The sequence below is a fragment of the Cervus elaphus genome, chromosome 25 (genome assembly GCF_910594005.1).
Source record: "Cervus elaphus chromosome 25, mCerEla1.1, whole genome shotgun sequence".
NCBI lineage: Eukaryota > Metazoa > Chordata > Mammalia > Artiodactyla > Cervidae > Cervus > Cervus elaphus.
The window spans coordinates 8821273-8837605 of NC_057839.1; the positions used below are offsets into that span (position 1 = coordinate 8821273).

Below are 16333 nucleotides of genomic sequence, written 5' to 3' on the forward strand. Positions count from 1 at the left end.
AAAGCAGGGTTGGGGTGAGGGACATTAGTGATTTATTGGCTTGTGACACATGCAGTCGAAATTCCACTTGGGGACTTTTTTATTTAGGATGATGAGGGAAGCCCACTTTGATGAAATGGGTGTGTGAGCAGAGACCACAGGAGATAAACGAATGGGGACTGCAGTTATTGGGGGTGGGAAATTTCTGGAGTGGGAAAGACAAGGTCAAAGGCTCTAGGAGGGAAAGCAGGAGATCTGTGAGGCTGGAGAGGAAGAGCGAGAGGCGGGTGTGGTGGGGGAACAACTTTATGGACCCATTAGATGCTGACATTTTGTCTGAATAAGATGGGAGTCTTGAGGAGAGTTACCCAGTACATCCCGAGCTGCTCTGGCTATTGCAGAAGAAGAGACTCATGGGCAAGAGCAGAAGGAAGCAGCCCAGCGCAGAGGCTGCTGGAGGCACCCAAGGGAGAGACGGTGCTGACCTGGATCAGGTAGTAGTGGAGGTGATGAGATAGGGCTGGATTATGGGTCTAGTTTAAAGGCAAAGCTAAAAGGATTTGCAAGTGAGTTAGATGTGAGGTGTGCAGAACGAAAGAAATCCAACTGTTTTTTTCCTAGAAAGACAGAGTTGCCAGATATTGGCAGGGGGCAAGAGTGAGGGAAGGGCAGATCAGGAGTTAAGCTTTGACTCTGCCAATTGGAATTGCCTGTTAGATGTCAAGGTGGAGATGGTGAGCAGGCAGTTGCTTAGAGGTGGGAGAGCTGAGAAAAATACGCAGTATTTATGGAGCTCTTCCAGGGTGCCAAACTCTGTCTGTGTGCTTAACACATATATCTACTCAGCCCATCTCCATGGCACTCTGATAAGGGATTATTCTGCTTCTACATAGAGGGAGAGCAAAGGCCCAGGGGGGTAAAGTAATTAGCCCATGGCCATACCATGAATAAGTATCAAAGCTGAGTTCAAACGTGAACCATCTGGCCCCAGAGGCTGCCCTTCCATCCGCTGTGGTCTCTTTCGGGCTCACTGTGGGCAGTGGACACCTGGTCAGGTCTGGTGTGGAATAGAACAGTGTGAATCTCTCAGGCTCAGAGCTGAGCACGCAGCAGATTGGTACATTGTCAAAATGAGGCTTGTGGGGCCAGTCAGATCTGGGTTTGAATCTCTGTCACTTACTAACCTTGAAGAACTTATTTTTCCCTCTCAGCCTCCATCTCCTCTTCTATAAAATGGGGATAATAGTGAGACCTACTTCATAGAGTCATTGTGAGGTTGAAATGGAGCAATGCCTATAAGGTACTCAATAAATGTCATTAGTTATTACCATTGTTACTATCAAATGACAAAAGTTGCAGTGTCTCTTGATCAGACTTCCACCCCATCCTCAGTCCCCCATAAGATGTTATGTTGGGAGGCAGAGAGGACTGGTGGAAGGAAGCTTAAGAATCTAGTGTAGTAGACTTCATAGAATCTTTGGGAACAGCCCCTCTTTCAGAAGTCAGGTGTGGTTCAGGACATTAACCAAATCCTAGGATGTTAGTCGACCTTAGTGGTCAATAAAACCATCTACAATTCTTCAGGGCCAATGATTTCTTTCTTCATTTCCATTACTCCAGGACCTCAGAGATGGGGGCTATAGGAGGGAAGAGTCCATCTAGGTTGGAGATCAGACTCATAAGGAAGCCTCCTGCTTCCCAAGGCTACCTTGGACTCCCACTTGGAAGATGCTGGGATGCAGCTTTAATGGGCCCATCTCACCATACAACATGCCAACAGCCCTGTATGATTTCCTGAGATCAGGCCACCTCTGACTTACAGGAATGACAGTCACCTTTAATTCTTGGGCCCAGAAGGATCCCAAATGAATTTAGAACAACTAAAGACTCTCAGTTCAGAAGGACACTTTAAAAAGCAACCCGTAATTACAGTTTGGGAGCCATGAAGTAGCCTGGAGAGACCAAAGCCTGTCCAGAAGAGACCAAAGAAAGAATTCTGTTTACCAACTTTTCATTTATGCTCCACCTACTTCCAAAAAGAATTTGAGGTGGCTGACTGGAGAAAGCAAACAAGAATCCCAGCTCTAAGACTTTGCCCACTGCTAAAATGCCCGAGATAGAGTCACTAAAGTGGATTGTTTTGCCATGAGGAAAAAGAAACAGATCATGGAACCCAACACATCACACGAATGAATCAGCTACAATTATGCATATACATTGAGAAGGGAAACTATTCCAGTGGTTCTTTTAAGCATCACCAGGGAATGGGATTTTTAAAGCAAATATTGCCATACTTAAATAACTGGTTTGTCTCTTTTCTAGGCACTGAAATTCTACTGTTAGAATTCTTAATGCAGATGTTTCAGGGAGGCGATAGTGATGTATCAGTTTATTAGGCGGTTCCCATTTTGACAGTCCAGTCATGTCAGGATGGCCAAGCGGTCTAAGGCGCTAGACTCAAGATTCTATCTTCCCATTTTGACAGTCCAGGAGCGCATCCTAATTTGGGACAGAAGATTTGAGAGTCTGGACTCTTGGTAATGCTGGGGGAAAGACAGATGGGCTGGGGAGGGGCACAGGTCATGGTGGCTGACTGCATGGGGTTGGGTTGGGGGGTTGGTGCTGAGAGTGGAGGACACGGTAAAAAGAAAAGGCGGGCAAATGTGTGAGAGCAAGAAAGTGGCATTTGGCGAGCATCTATTTTACATTTAAACCTTTTAAATGTTATCTTTACGGCAACTCTTGAGATCAGTATTATTATTTCTAATTTTACTAAGGAGGAAACTGAGGCTCAGAGAGGCATAGTGGTGGGCCCAGGTCACACAGCTAGAAAGAAAGTCAGTCCTGGCTTGTTCCCAGCATGGTTCAGCACCAGTGGCTCCAAAACTGTGCAAAGTGTTGACTCTTTAGCTCCTGAAATTCTAGACCTGGGGACAGTTTAGGGATTCTCTTGTTCAACCTCTTCCTTTGACGAGGGAAGCAAAAAAACAGAGACCCAAGGTATCTTGACCTCTGGGTGATCGCAGAGACTCATTCTGAAACAACCCTAAAGCCCAGCTTCCTGCTGTTTGCTAATGACCACACACTTGAGCTACCTGGACAGCTGCCACGACAGCCTTACACGACAGGGCTCCTGAAAACGCTCCCAGCCCGCCACCATTTTCAAAAACGGAAAATTTTCAGCAGCCACACCTGCTGGGAAGTGGAGTCTATTTTGCGCTGGAAGCCACTTTATTTACCATGCCTAACCTTGGTCTGCATCAGAGAACATTCTTAAGGATCTGGAGACACCGGGCAGGTCAAAGCTTGTTACAACCAGTGCCCGGGGCAATGTGTGGCAGAGGGAGGGTGTAGTTCTGCTTCCTTATGTCAGGTATTTCCAGGCATAAGTGGCCTGGGGCTTGCAAATATTTTTGACATAGTGTGCTTTTTGTTGCTTATGGGATTCGATGTTTTTTTTAGGTAAATATCAGCATGAATTCCAGGGCAAACAGAGACTTCCCTATATCATTCACAGGTAAATTAAAATTAACATCACTTTTACCAGTACCTAGTTGACAAACCCTGCTAAATTTAGGCAGTTGTGTATCAGAAATCAAGTTGTTTAAAACCCACTGTGACATATATGAAATGGTTGAATATACTAAATCAAAGGCATGTGTCCAGTTCTTACTAGGGGGAAAAAGAGCAACAGAACATGTACATGTTCAGAACTATACAACCAATGGGCAAATAATAGCAGCCAAAGACTGCTATTTTTTTATTATATTCCCTGTGCTGGGCACTGTCTTCCCCACACATTATTATTTATTGGGAAGCAGTCAGACTGCCTGAGTCCAACTCTCAGCTTTGCCATTTACCAACTGTATGACCTAGGGCAAATTTACTCACTGTCTTGTTCCTCCCCTTTCCTCATCTGTAAAATGGGGATGAGAGTGGCCCCCATCTAAAAGGCAGGCTTGTGAGGTGAAAGGAGATTATCCTCTGAAGGCATTTAGCAGAAGAATCGGCCTGGAATCAGCACTTGTTACGCGTCAGCAGCTCTTACCTTTTGACTGTTAGAGACATGCCAAGTCAGTTTCTTTATCCTCATTTTGTGAATGGGTGCTGTGGGCTCACAGAGTTAACACACTGCCCAGAGTCACACAAAGGGTCTGGAGCAGAACTGGGGTTTGAACGCGAACCTTTCTCCCTGTGAAACTTAACTCAGGGGAGAGCCAGAGTGAGCCTGTGCACAATTTCAAGCAGGCAGGTGGTGGCGGGAGGCGAGTGGTTTTGAGTAGCAGAGTCATGAACATGTCACTTCTCCTGGGGTTGGTGTGGGATCTTCTGTTTCACAAATGTAATGAAAGGAAGCACATTAGTGTTACCATAAAATTGCTTGGCTTAAAAGGAATTACATTTTGAAGGGAAATAAAGAAAACACTTTACTGTTCTCATTTGATTTGAGATGTGAGGTCCTTTGGGTAGAGCCAATTACACTGGCCCTCACCCTGTCAGACCCAGTGACTCCTTCTTACAGGAAATAATTTTGTAAAATCCCCTTTGCCATCCTGAAATGAAATGTATCTACACACATAATTCCCCCTCCCAAATAAATATAATGCCCTATTGTAATAGAAAAGAGAAATTTTATTTAAAAAAAACGATTTATGGTGAAATCATACATGTGCCAATATCTAAATGCCTGGGCATGACCAGATCAAGGGATATAGTTTAAGTGATCAGATAAGTGCTCCAAGCTATAATGACTACATTTGTATTGAAGAAAAGTAAGACAATTATTGACTGAAGAGTATTAAAACTTCCTTATGGTTAATAATTTGAAAAGAGTCAATGAAGAATGAGTGTCTATTTCAAATGTAGAATCATCTAGACATGTAGACAGATACAGGTAGGTTATATGGGTAACTCATGTAACTCCGGCAACTTTTCTGTCTGTGACTTTTTTTTCTGAAATGGCGATTCGAATCTTGGTAAGGTTCCAAATAAAACAAAATTTAATCTTCTCTAAATTTACACAGGAGTTACATTCTGGGAAGCTCAGTGTATATTAAACTTTACCAAAAATACTTTGTGTTTATGTGTAAAGCTGAACCAGATTCTGGGTTAGATGCTTATAAACAGGGTTTCACCTTCATGTATGTCTGATGGATCATTCAAAAGTGTGTGGGATTATAAATCAGAATGTGAAGGGTGAAACTCTGAAACTCCTAGAAGGAAAAGATGACTTAGCACCAAAATTTATTAACCTTAAAGGAAAAGTTAGTGAATTTTACTCTGTAAAGATTCTGGTTTCATCGATGACACTTTCAGGGGAGTGAAAAGACAAGTTGATGACAGGCTATCTGTAATCCATATATTCATGGAAGAAGTCATTCTGGGAATCATAAAGAATTACAAATAAGAGAAAAGGCAGATTACAGCAGTAAACTGGGCAGAAGACTTGAGCAGATACTTCACAAAAGAGAATATCCACAGCACACCCTCAAGAATGGCTAACATGAAATAGACAGTTCTAAGTGTTGGCAAGGAAGCAGGGCAACAGGAATACGCCCACTGTGGAGGTGGGAAGCCAGCTGCTACAACAACTTTGGAAAACTCCAGCAGGAACTACGAAGCCTGCATATATACCTTTCTTGTGATCCAGACGTCCACTCCTTGGTGTCTGCCTAGGAGAAATGTGTATGCTTATCAGTCAATAAGTGTGAGAGGGTATGTTTGAGGCAGTGCTACTTCTTGTGGCTCCGAACTGAAAACAACCCACGTGCCCATCACGAACTCTATGCAGCAACACAGAGAAGTCTCACAGACATGACAGCGCGTGAAGAAGCCAGACACGGGAGTACGCGTGGTGTGACGTCATTTCTAGGAGGTTTAGAATAAAAAAGGAGCTCCTTAGAAGTGTCAGAAGTCAGGGTGGTGGTTACCCCTGGTGGATGGTCCTGACTGTAAGGACCCGAAGGGTTTGGGGTGCTGATATTCCTCTGGTTTTGGACCGAGAATTGGTTACATGGATGTGTGCACTTAGTGAAAATGTATGGGGTCTACACTTCTGTGTTTGTGCCATAGTTCAACATGTTTCCAGTGAATATTGCAAAAAGAAGTCAGCTGCTATCCACTAACATCGCGGGCTCCACCCCCGTCACTGGAACAGCTGAAGATCCCTCTGTGAGAAACACTGGCCCAAACAAAAGGGGTTAAAACAAAAGAAGGGGGAAATTCTCTACACAGGAAGGTAACAGGGGTGTTTCTGAGCCCAAAGAACACACCGTGAGGTTATGGCCACAGGTGGGGAACTGAGCCAGCAGGGCCCCAGTGAGCAGGTGGGAAGGGCCATGGTTCTGGAGGCCAGCAGGTGCCAGCGAGCACCCAGGTCAGGGCCCCGTCCTTCCCCCGCTGAGACGGTGTGTGGCCCCTCCCCCAAACCTGGATATGGAGGAATCTCGTGGGCGTCAGCCAGCAGAGCACACGAGGCAGGTGAGTTAGAGCAAAGTCTTAGACCCGTGCCTCCCCAGGTGTCAGCCTTTCGATAATGTTGCTGGATTGTGTGAGTCTGAGGGTTACAGGGAGCAAAGGGGGCCAGAGTAGGAGTACAGTAGTGGGGCTTGAAGCAGTAACTGTTTACAACCTGCGTGGCAGTGTTTATTATTTATCAGCCAGTACAAGAATGTCTTTATATACTGGCTGAAGGTCAGCCTAGCCTGAGCACACTATCCAGATGAGAATCAGAGGGAGGTCATCTGAAAGACATTTTTATCCAAGAGACACGCAGGCAGCATACACTTCTCTCTTATAAACAATTGTACAAACCACCCGAGAAACAGAACATCCTGGCCCACAAAGTGGACTGAGGCCGTTCACAGGACGTCGATTCCACATGGAGAGAGAGGAGAAGAGGCATCTCAGCTGGAGGTCAGTCCAGGGAGAGACGGTCTCCTGATTAAGTTCATAGCAGCTGCTCTGAAAGCACTGCACCTAGGCCAGCAGTAGTTTATAGACAATCATGCTGATTTCTCTCTCCTTTCAAACAGTTCTACAGGACTGGTGTGGTGCTTCCATGGTCAAAGGGGTGCCAGATTCCTTCACTATTTCTGCTTCCCCATCTTTAGCTTTTGCTTTCATCCTCTAGTTTGTCTCATGGCCCAAAGATGCTGTTGGAGTTCCAGCTATCTCTTATGCATTCCAGAAAGGAGGATGGAGCGGATGGGAAAGGGATACTCCATCTAGCTGACTTCCTTCTAAGGGACATCCTTGATCTTGCCTAGTGAAGACTTGGAGTAATTTCCAGGGTATCACAGGGAAAGTGAGAGCAAGTCCTCAAGAAAACAGAGAATCAGAGAAGCCTTCTATGCAGTCAGATCTGGAGCAGGCATTTTGCAGAACCCATTGGGGAAAAATGTGTTTTTAGAAATCAACAGTTTATTACTCTGAGCTGGGAGCACTGGGAGATGCAATTAGTATCAAGACCTCTGGGCCCACAAAGCAACTGGAGAGGGTAAAGGGCAGAAGGTTAGGTTTAGTTGAGTCTAGATGCTAGAAGAGAAAGAGGATCCAGCCAGGTCAGAACAGCGAGTGGCCTCCGAAGCACCTGTCCAGGTGCTCCTTGGTGCTTCTTGGTGATGAAGGTCCTTGGTGTTCACTGAATGCCAGTTCACACCATGTGACATATGCATCTGTGTCCAGCCTATTCTTGGAGTCCCTCCTGTGGCCTTGCCTGAGATCCCCAGGACTCCCAGACTCAGGGCAGTAGCCTCATTGCAAAATTTAATCTCCAAGTTTAACCAACGCAAACACACATTCATCCAGCGGTGGAGATGTGAGGCTGAGACGCTCTGGAGCCATGGGGAAGTCACACATGTGGCTTCTTCTGATGGCTGAGCATGCAGACAACCTTCCCACCCAATGCTCTGGGCAGCAGAGTCGGAATCCAGACCCACAACCAGGCAAGTGCAGGATGTTCTGGACAGCCTCTCACCCCTCCGCTGCCCCCTCTCCAGTCCCATGAGTTTATCGTTTAAATCAGATCTGTAAAGCATCTACTGAAGATGCAAGCAATGTTCTGGGTGCTGGTGGGCAGGTCAGTCCCTGCAAATGCGGTGCCCAGGCAGGAGTCCCAGGGGAGGACCCTATATCATATGCTTATCAGTTAGGAGTTCTAATCAAGCTACCAAGCCATTAAGAACAGTATTGCTCTAAAACCTTCTCTCAACAAATGTGCTTTCCTAACTGTCTGCCCTGTGGTGAGACAATAGGGCCTCCTGAGAACTGGGGTCAGCAGGAATGTATGCCCAGTCCAAAGAGGGCAATGCCCCAGTGTATGTCCAGCCCAAAGAGGGCAATGCCCCAGTGTATGCCCAGCCCAAAGAGGGCAATGCCCCAGAGCTCCAGAAAGGTTTCCCATGTGAGGATATAGGCCTTTCACCCCATTTTATATGCAAAGACAGAAATGTGGATTTTATGTGAAATCTCCCAATTTAAAACAATGACCACCCCCTATTCAGTTTATAAGACACCAGGAAGCTGAACAGAGGACACGTGGGGCCCGTATCTGGCCCACAGGCTGCTCTGTTGCCAGTTCTGTGTTGCCTGCCTCTGAGTAGATCCCAATGGGCTGGAGTCGGTGGTCTGCATAGGTTGATTTATTGTATTTTCCCCATCCGGTCTCCAGAATTATTAAACTTCACGCTTTTTCAATGTCACCCTGAAGCCAACAGCCGACTGTGCAAGGATAAAAAAGAAAAGAAAAAGGGATCAGGGAACTGAGGTGGACTCCAGAGACCCCAGACGGTCCGCCCAGAAGCTTGGGAGTTCACAGGTTCCCTTCAGCCCTCATCTGAGGAGGTTCGGAGGTTCGGAGGCTCACTCACCGCCTGCATCTCAGACTCCGTGGAGCGGCGGCGCTGACAAGGAGGGGTTGCGTGTGCCCTCTAGTGGACAGAGGGGGCACTGCCGAAAGCCCACAGGCTGGCTGGGGGCTTGGAGAGCTCCCTGGGGTGGGGGTCGAGGAAAATGATCTCACCTGGGCCCCAGGGGTTGAAATAGCCTGGCCTGGTGCCAGTTCAGTCAGTCAGTTCAGTCGTTCAGTCGTGTCCAAGTCTTTGCGACCCCATGGACTGCAGCGTGCCAGGCCTCCCTCTCCATTACCAACTCACAGAGTTTACTCAAACTCATGTCCATTGAGTTGGTGATGCCATCCAACCATCTCATCCTCTGTCGTCAGCTCCTCCTCCTGACCTCAATCTTTCCCAGCATCAGGGTCTTTTCAAATGAGTCAGTTCTTCGCATCAGGTGGCCAAAGGATTGGAGCTTCAGCTTCAGCATCAGTCCTTCCAATGAATATTCAGGACTGATTTCCTTTAGGATGGACTGGGTGGATCTCCTTGCAATTCAAGGGATTCTCAAGAGTCTTCTCCAACACCACAATTCAAAAGCATCAATTCTTCAGCACTCAGCTCTCTTTATAGTCCAATGCTCACATCCATACATGACTACTGGAAAAACCATAGCCTTGACTAGACGGACCTTTGTTGGCAAAGTAATGTCTCTGCTTTTTAATATGCTGTCTAGATTGGTTATAACTTTCCTTCCAAGGAGTAAGCGTCTTTTAATTTCATGGCTGCAGTCACAATCTGCAGTGATTTTGGAGCCCCAGAAAATAAAGTCAGCCACTGTTTCCCCATCTATTTTCCATGAAGTAATGGGACCAGATGCCATGATCTTAGTTTTCTGAATGCTGAGTTTTAAGCCAACTTTTTCACTCTCCTCTTTCACTTTCATCAAGAAGCTCTTTAGTTCCTCTTCGCTTTCTGCCATAAGGGTGGTGTTATCTGCATATCTGAGGTTATTGATATTTCTCCTGGCAATCTTGATTCCAGCTTGTGCTTCATCGAGCCCAGCATTTCTCATGATGTACTCTGCATATAAGTTAAAAAGCAGAGTGACAATATACAGCCTTGACATACTCCTTTCCCGATTTGGAACCCTTTCCCAATTTGAAGATCTTTTTTGTATCGTTCTTCTGTGTATTCTTGCCACCTCTTCTTAATATCTTCTGCTTGTGTTAGGTCCATACCATTTCTGTCCTTTATTAAGCCCATCTTTGAATGAAATGTTCCCTTGGTATCTCTAATTTTCTTGAAGAGGTCTCTAGTCTTTCCCATTCTATTGTTTTCCTCTATTTCTTTGCACTGATCACTGAGGAAGGCCTTCCTATCTGTCCTTGCTATTCTTTGGAACTCTTGTCCTAGTGGACATCCAAGGAAACAAAGTCTCAGCCTGCTAAGGGGAGCGCCTGTGGTGACAAGCTGGGTCTCCAGTCCTGTCCCATGACCTCGGGTCCCCAGACGCTAAGACGGCAGGAGAAGCCTTCTCAGCTCTCGCCTCTCTGAGTCAATCGGCCCCACTGAACAGCCCTGTCCCCCGCCCTTTATCCGTCTCCATCTGGCTTTCTCCAGTGTGTCTCTCTTCTGGAATCCTTCTACTGCGCTGCTCTGGCTTCCCCTCACGTCCTTGCCTCTCAGCGTTGGAGCCCAGCCCTGGACCCCTCTCCCGTGTCCCTGATCTCCCTGCACAGGTGAGCGTATCGCCGCCTCACTTTCAGATGCACCTAAAGGCTAGTCACTCCCAAATTCATCCAGCAAGCCTGGAGTCTCATGTGAACTCTGGGCTTATATATCCAAGGGCTTATTTGACGTCTCCCCTTAGATTTCCAATAGTTACCTCATGTCTAATAAGCCCGAATGGAACTCCTGGTTTCCCAGTCCCAGGCTGATCCCATCCATTCCCAGCTCAGGAGATGGCTACTCCTTCCTTCTAGCTGCTCGGGTTAAAACCTGGACCTGCCTCTGATGCCCCACTTCCATTTCACTCCACATTGTTCTTCTTTCAGAATACATCCTCAGTCCAAGCCCTTCTCACGCCTCCATGACTGTCCCCCAGGTCTCCCACCTGGATGATGACAGCTACCTTCTCACTAGCCTCTCTGCTTCTCCTCTGCCTCCCTTAGAGTCTGTTTTCTAAAAATCAGCAGACAGAATAATGTTCAAAACATAAGTCAGCTCATGGAACATCCCTGTTCTAAAGGCCCTGGTGGTTTCCCCTCTCAGAGTAAACACCTCCTCTCCTCTCTGATCTCTTCCCCACCCTTCTCCTGCTTTCTTCCTTCCGCCACAACGGCGTCTCTGCTGTGGCCTAAACACCCGGCTTCTACCTCGGGGCCCTTGCCCCAGCTGTGCCCTCTGCCGGGAACGTTTTTCCCCAGGTGATTTACCCCTGATCGACTTCTGCCTGCATGACGTAGCTAAATGTCACCTTCGAGTGAAGTGGCCCCTAATCACTCACTCATTTCTTCAGCTAATGTTTGTTGAGGGCCCATTATGTGATAGCACTGTTCTAGGTACGGGAGAAACATCTTTGAACAAAACAGACCAATGTTCCTGCCCATATGGAGGAAGATTATAAACAGAAAGGTAAAAGGTCACTCTTAGAGGATGATAACTGCTCTTTTTGTTAAAGGGAGGGAGATGAGCAGCTCAGGGAGATTGGGTCTGCCAGAGAGGCTGCAGCTTTAAACCGGATCATCAGAACAGGGCAATTCGTAAAATGCCATGTGAACAAAGTTTTGGAAAGGTGACGGCTCAAGTCATGAGGGTGCCTGGTGGGTGGGGGGAGAGCATGATGGCCCGAGGGAGCAGCCAGTGCAAAGGCCCCGAGGCAGGGAGCGTTCTTGCCGGTTCAGAGAATGGCAAGAAGTCCAGTGTGGCTGGAGGGGATGAGCAAGGAGACGTGGGCGAGGAGAGGGCAGAGGAGTAACGAGGTGTGTGGCTTGGAGGGTGAGGGTATCCAGATCCACCTTCCGAGGACAGCAGTGGTCCCGAGAGGCCACCACGGTAAACACGCTCCTTCTCCCCATTGCCCGCAGGCTCCCTCTGCTCTGCTTCCTCAGCCAACACACATGCCGCTTCTAGGTCGCTGACGGCTGCTCTCAGAGATTCCCCAGGCCGTGGATGGTGCGGGAGCCACGTGGGGCGCCATGCGGCTGCGAGGGGCCCTCTGGTGCCCCGTGGTGTGATGGCCTCAGCAGGAAGCCTTGCAGGCAGCAGCCCCATGCCCAGCAGGAGCGTTGACCGGGTCGGTGGACCTGAGTGCCATGGCAGGCGTGGGGCTCTGTTGCCAGGACAGTGGGGATAGGAGAGGTGTTCAAGGAAGGAGGGTGGCGGGGACCCAAGATCGCCTAATTTTAACCCAGATCCCTTGCAGAGCCGTGGCTTCTGGCCCCAGGGCCCTCAGCTGGGCACAGAGCCGAGCACAGAGACGGCCGTGCAAACCCTTCCTGCGCTGCGAACCGCCCCTCCGAGGAGTCCCCCGAGCTCAGCTGGGGGAGGGGACGGAACGGGGTGCCAAGCGTCTCTCCCAGGTTCTCCGCTCCTGTCCCCTGTGGATGGGGTGCTCTTCCCAGATTTCATGCTCCCTGGATCCCAAGCATGTGGGCTGAGAAGCTGCCCTCTGAGGGGTTGGGTCCCTGGAGGACCAGGGTCTCAGCCCCGGTGTGGCCAGCTGGAGTGCTGGGGCCAGGGCTGATGGCCCACAGGTCACAGGGGGTACTTTCTAGGATTCCTGGAGGCGGTGAGCATCCCCGCTTTAGGGCACCTCAGTCCACGAGTGATGAAGCTACGAGCTTTCAGTCCCGCCACACCACGTGCCGGTCCTCAGACGGTGCCGGGGAGACAGGAGTCACAGGGCTAAGGCCGAGCGTGGGGTCTGCTGGGGAAGACGGACAGGTCCGCTGCAGGCTCCTGGCAGCGGGAGGGGAGCCACCAGCTGGCACCAGGTAGTGGGCGGGGGGCTCCGATGGGGCCGCTGGCCCAGCCTGGTGGTGGGAAGTCCTCTAGTTTCCTGGGGCTGCTGTCACAAATGACCACAGACTCAATTTAAAGCAACACACATTTCTTCCCTTTCGGTTCTGGAGGCAAGCAGTCTGAAATCAGGGTCACTGGCTAAAGCCAAAGTTCCTTCTGGAACCCCCGAGGGGAGAATCTGCTCCCTACCTTTTTCAGCTTCTAGAGGCTGGCGGTGTTCCTCGGCTCAGAGCTCCTGAAAGTGTGAGCTGCTCAGTCATCTCCGACTCTTGTGGCCCCACGGACTGTTAGCTCAGCAGGCTCCTCTGTCCATGGAGACTCTCCAGGCAAGAATACTGGAGTGGGTAGCCATGCCCTTCTCCAGGGGATCTTCCCGACCCAGGGATCAAATCCCTGTCTAAGTCTCCTTTGTTGGCAAGCAAGTTCTTTACCACTAGCGCCCCCTGGGAAGCCCCCTTTAAGGACACTGGTGATGACATTTAGGGTCCCCTGGATAATGCATGAGCATCTCCTTGTCTCACGATCAGTAACTTAATGGTACCTGCAGAGTCTCGGCCACACAAGAAAACTCTCCCGGCTTTCCAGGGATGAGGCCCTGCATCCGTGGGGGACCTTCCCCAGCTTCCGAGCGTTGATGATTGGGTGTGAAGCAAGAGTGAGGGTGCTCCTGAGTGGGCGGGGTTAAGGAGCAGGGGGTGGGGCAGACCTGGGATGGGAGCTGCAGCGATGTGCACCCCCCTCTTTGGGAGGCTGTGACCACCCCAAGGAGGGAGGCAGAGAGGGGTGACCAGAGCTCAGGGCTGATGGGAGAGGGATGCTGCTGACCTTGGTGACCCAGAACAGGAGGATCTGGGTGACAGGTGCCCGAGCCCACTCTCCTGTCTCCCTCGCAAGCCTGCTGCCGCTCCCCTCTCCACACACACACACTCACACACGCACGGCAGCCTCGTGGGCACGGGGCGGGGCACGCCAGAGGAGATATCACTTGGGCAATGGCACAGCCAGATGATTTTTGAGAAAGTTCATTCTGCCCACACAGGCGAGGATGGGTCAGCACGGGAGAGAGTGTGGAGGCAGGAGGCCAGACCCTCCTACACGGACCCCGAGCACTGTTTAATCTGAATGGCCCTACCTGGAGGTCAGTTTCCCCAATGGGTTGTTTGGGTTAGTTGAGGAGTCGGCTGTGTCTGACAGGGAAACGTGGTACCCTGCAGCCGTCATGCTCAACACCTCCCATTCAAAGATGCTGGGCCAATAGGGAGGCCTCCGGCAGGCTTGGCTGCAAGCCGCAGAAACCACCTGCAGTGAGTTTAGGAGGAAACAGGATTTACTGCAGAAGGCTGGGGGCTGCCAGCATCTCCGGAGTAGCTCTAGAACCGGGTCAGAGGCTCTGCTGGGGGAACTTGGCCCACACGTGGGGCGGCTCCAGGAAGCAACACCGTGGCCAGCACCCAGCAGAGCCACCACGCAGAAGGGCCCAGACGGAACCCTGGCCCCTGGCCCCTGCCATCCCCCTCACCCTGCCATCAGTGGGCATCTGCTTCATCTCAGAGTCCACTGCCGAGGCATCTGCTCGGCGCGCCTGCTCACGTGCCTGCAGCCTAGCTTCTGGGAAACAGTTTCTGGCTTCTCTGGGGAGTCAGACCCAGGAGGAGAGAATTCTTCACAGCCACGGAGGGTGTTCAAAATGCCAGACCAGGGACTTCCCTAGTAGTCCAGGGGCTAAGACTGTGCTCCCAAGACAGGGTGCCTGGGTTTAATCCCAGGTTAGGGGAACTAGATCCCACTTGCTGCAACTACTGGGGCAGCCAAATAAACAAACAACAACAAAAATGCCAGACAAGCAGGACAAATAGGCACTGCAAGTAAATAAGGGAAAATCATTTTCAGGTTTAGGTCATCACAGATCCCATCATTGGAAAGGAGAGACAGCATGTGTGCTAATGGCTTCTGTCACTGGGGAGAGTAATGCGGGAGAGGCTTCCTCTATGCAAATCCCACCTGGGCCCCCCCAGAGGGGCACAGACACCCCAAAGTGCACCCCAGTTATGGGCCCTGTGACTTTGATACCGCGTGTAAAGTCCCCTTGGCAGGGTGGAGTGCTGAGTCTATGTTTTCCGGGGTACCCTTCGTCCTCGTCTCTTCTAGTCTCTGGGGGAATACAGGTGGGACAGGAAGAGTCTCTCTCACTCCCCAGCTCTCTGAGCCCCACTCTGGTTATCAGCAAGAACCATAATTCTCTCTCTTCTCAATCCATCAGCTCCATGGAGACCATGGGCACAGCTCCTGTTGCTGCACAAGCCCTATATGAAGTCTTTGCATGCTTAACAAGGAAGGCATCTTTCAGGAGGTGCTGGCTGCCTGGACTTGCCCTGAAGCCCCTTGGTGAGGTCACCCACCTTCATGCAGGTGCTGGCTGCCTGGACTTGCCCTGAAGCCCCTTGGCGAGGTCACCCACCTTCATGCGGGTGCTGGCTGCCTGGACTCGCCCTGAAGCCCCTTGGCGAGGTCACCCCGTTCTGTGCACAGCCTCTCTCTCTTGTGTTGCCCACTGCTGTTAATTCCTTCTTCCTCATTTCTTCCGGTTTCCGCAGTGCGCCCCTGTGCCTCTCCTCAGGCTGTCTCTGCTTTCCGGTGTGTCTTTGGTGGCAGTGAAGGGTGGGGGATGTTTACACACAGCTGCTGGGGATAGGGAGCGAAGTGTGGCAGTCACTATGGAAACGTGACCTGGGCATGCCCCGCCTCGGTCTACCTTGCAGAGCCCTCATCACCGCTGCACAAGGCTTTCCTGCTGCTTTGTCATTTATAGGCAGAAGTTGTGGAAACTGAGACTCAGCTCAATGTCCATCCAGCGTGGTCATAGGCACAACTTCATGGCCTGTGACGCCCTGGTTAAAACGAAGCAGTGCAGAAGAGTGATTAAGCACTAAGCATGATTAAGTACACATCGGGGCCAAGTGGACTCTGAAGACAGATGGCCCAGGTCTAAATCTCGCTTGGTTACTTGCTGTGTGATCTCAGGCAGGTCACTTAACCTCTCTGTGGTTAATCTCTGCTGTGATTTCTCCGTCTGAAAAACGGATGATAACAATGGCCCCTGCCTGACAGGATCATTGTGAAGATACAAGGAAATTAGTACTATGTATAGAAAGGGCTTCTCTGGTGGCTCAGTGGTAAAGAATCCACCTGTCAATGCAGGAGACACAGGTTCAATCCCTGGGTCAGGAAGAGCCCCTGGAAAAGGAAATGGCAACCTACTCCAGTATTCTTGCCTGGGAAGCCCCACGGAGAGAGGATCCTGGTGGGCTATAGTCCATGGGGTTCACAAAAGAGTCGGACACAACTTAGCAACCAAACAACAACAAATACTATAGAATGATCCTCAAAATATATTAAATGCAAAAAAGGAACTTCCAGGAATACCTATGTATAGATACACATACATTCTGTTACAGCATTTGTGAAAGAATTTTGCCAACAAACCCAAATCGTTT

At 49.8% G+C, this 16333-nt stretch overlaps 1 protein-coding gene across 12 annotated transcripts in view; it reads left to right on the plus strand.

The window, feature by feature from the left end:
• Positions 1-16042, plus strand: part of LOC122683788 — a 267413-nt gene extending 251371 nt beyond the window's left edge. For 11 of the 12 annotated variants that reach the window (XR_006337821.1, XR_006337825.1, XR_006337815.1 and 8 more), the window contains one exon: positions 1600-9097. The gene's annotated coding sequence lies outside the window, so the exon portion shown is untranslated. Of the gene's footprint in view, positions 1-1599; positions 9098-15099 lie in introns of those variants that run through there. The other variant, XR_006337816.1, reaches the window with a different exon arrangement.
• The last annotated feature ends 291 nt before the right edge of the window (positions 16043-16333 follow it).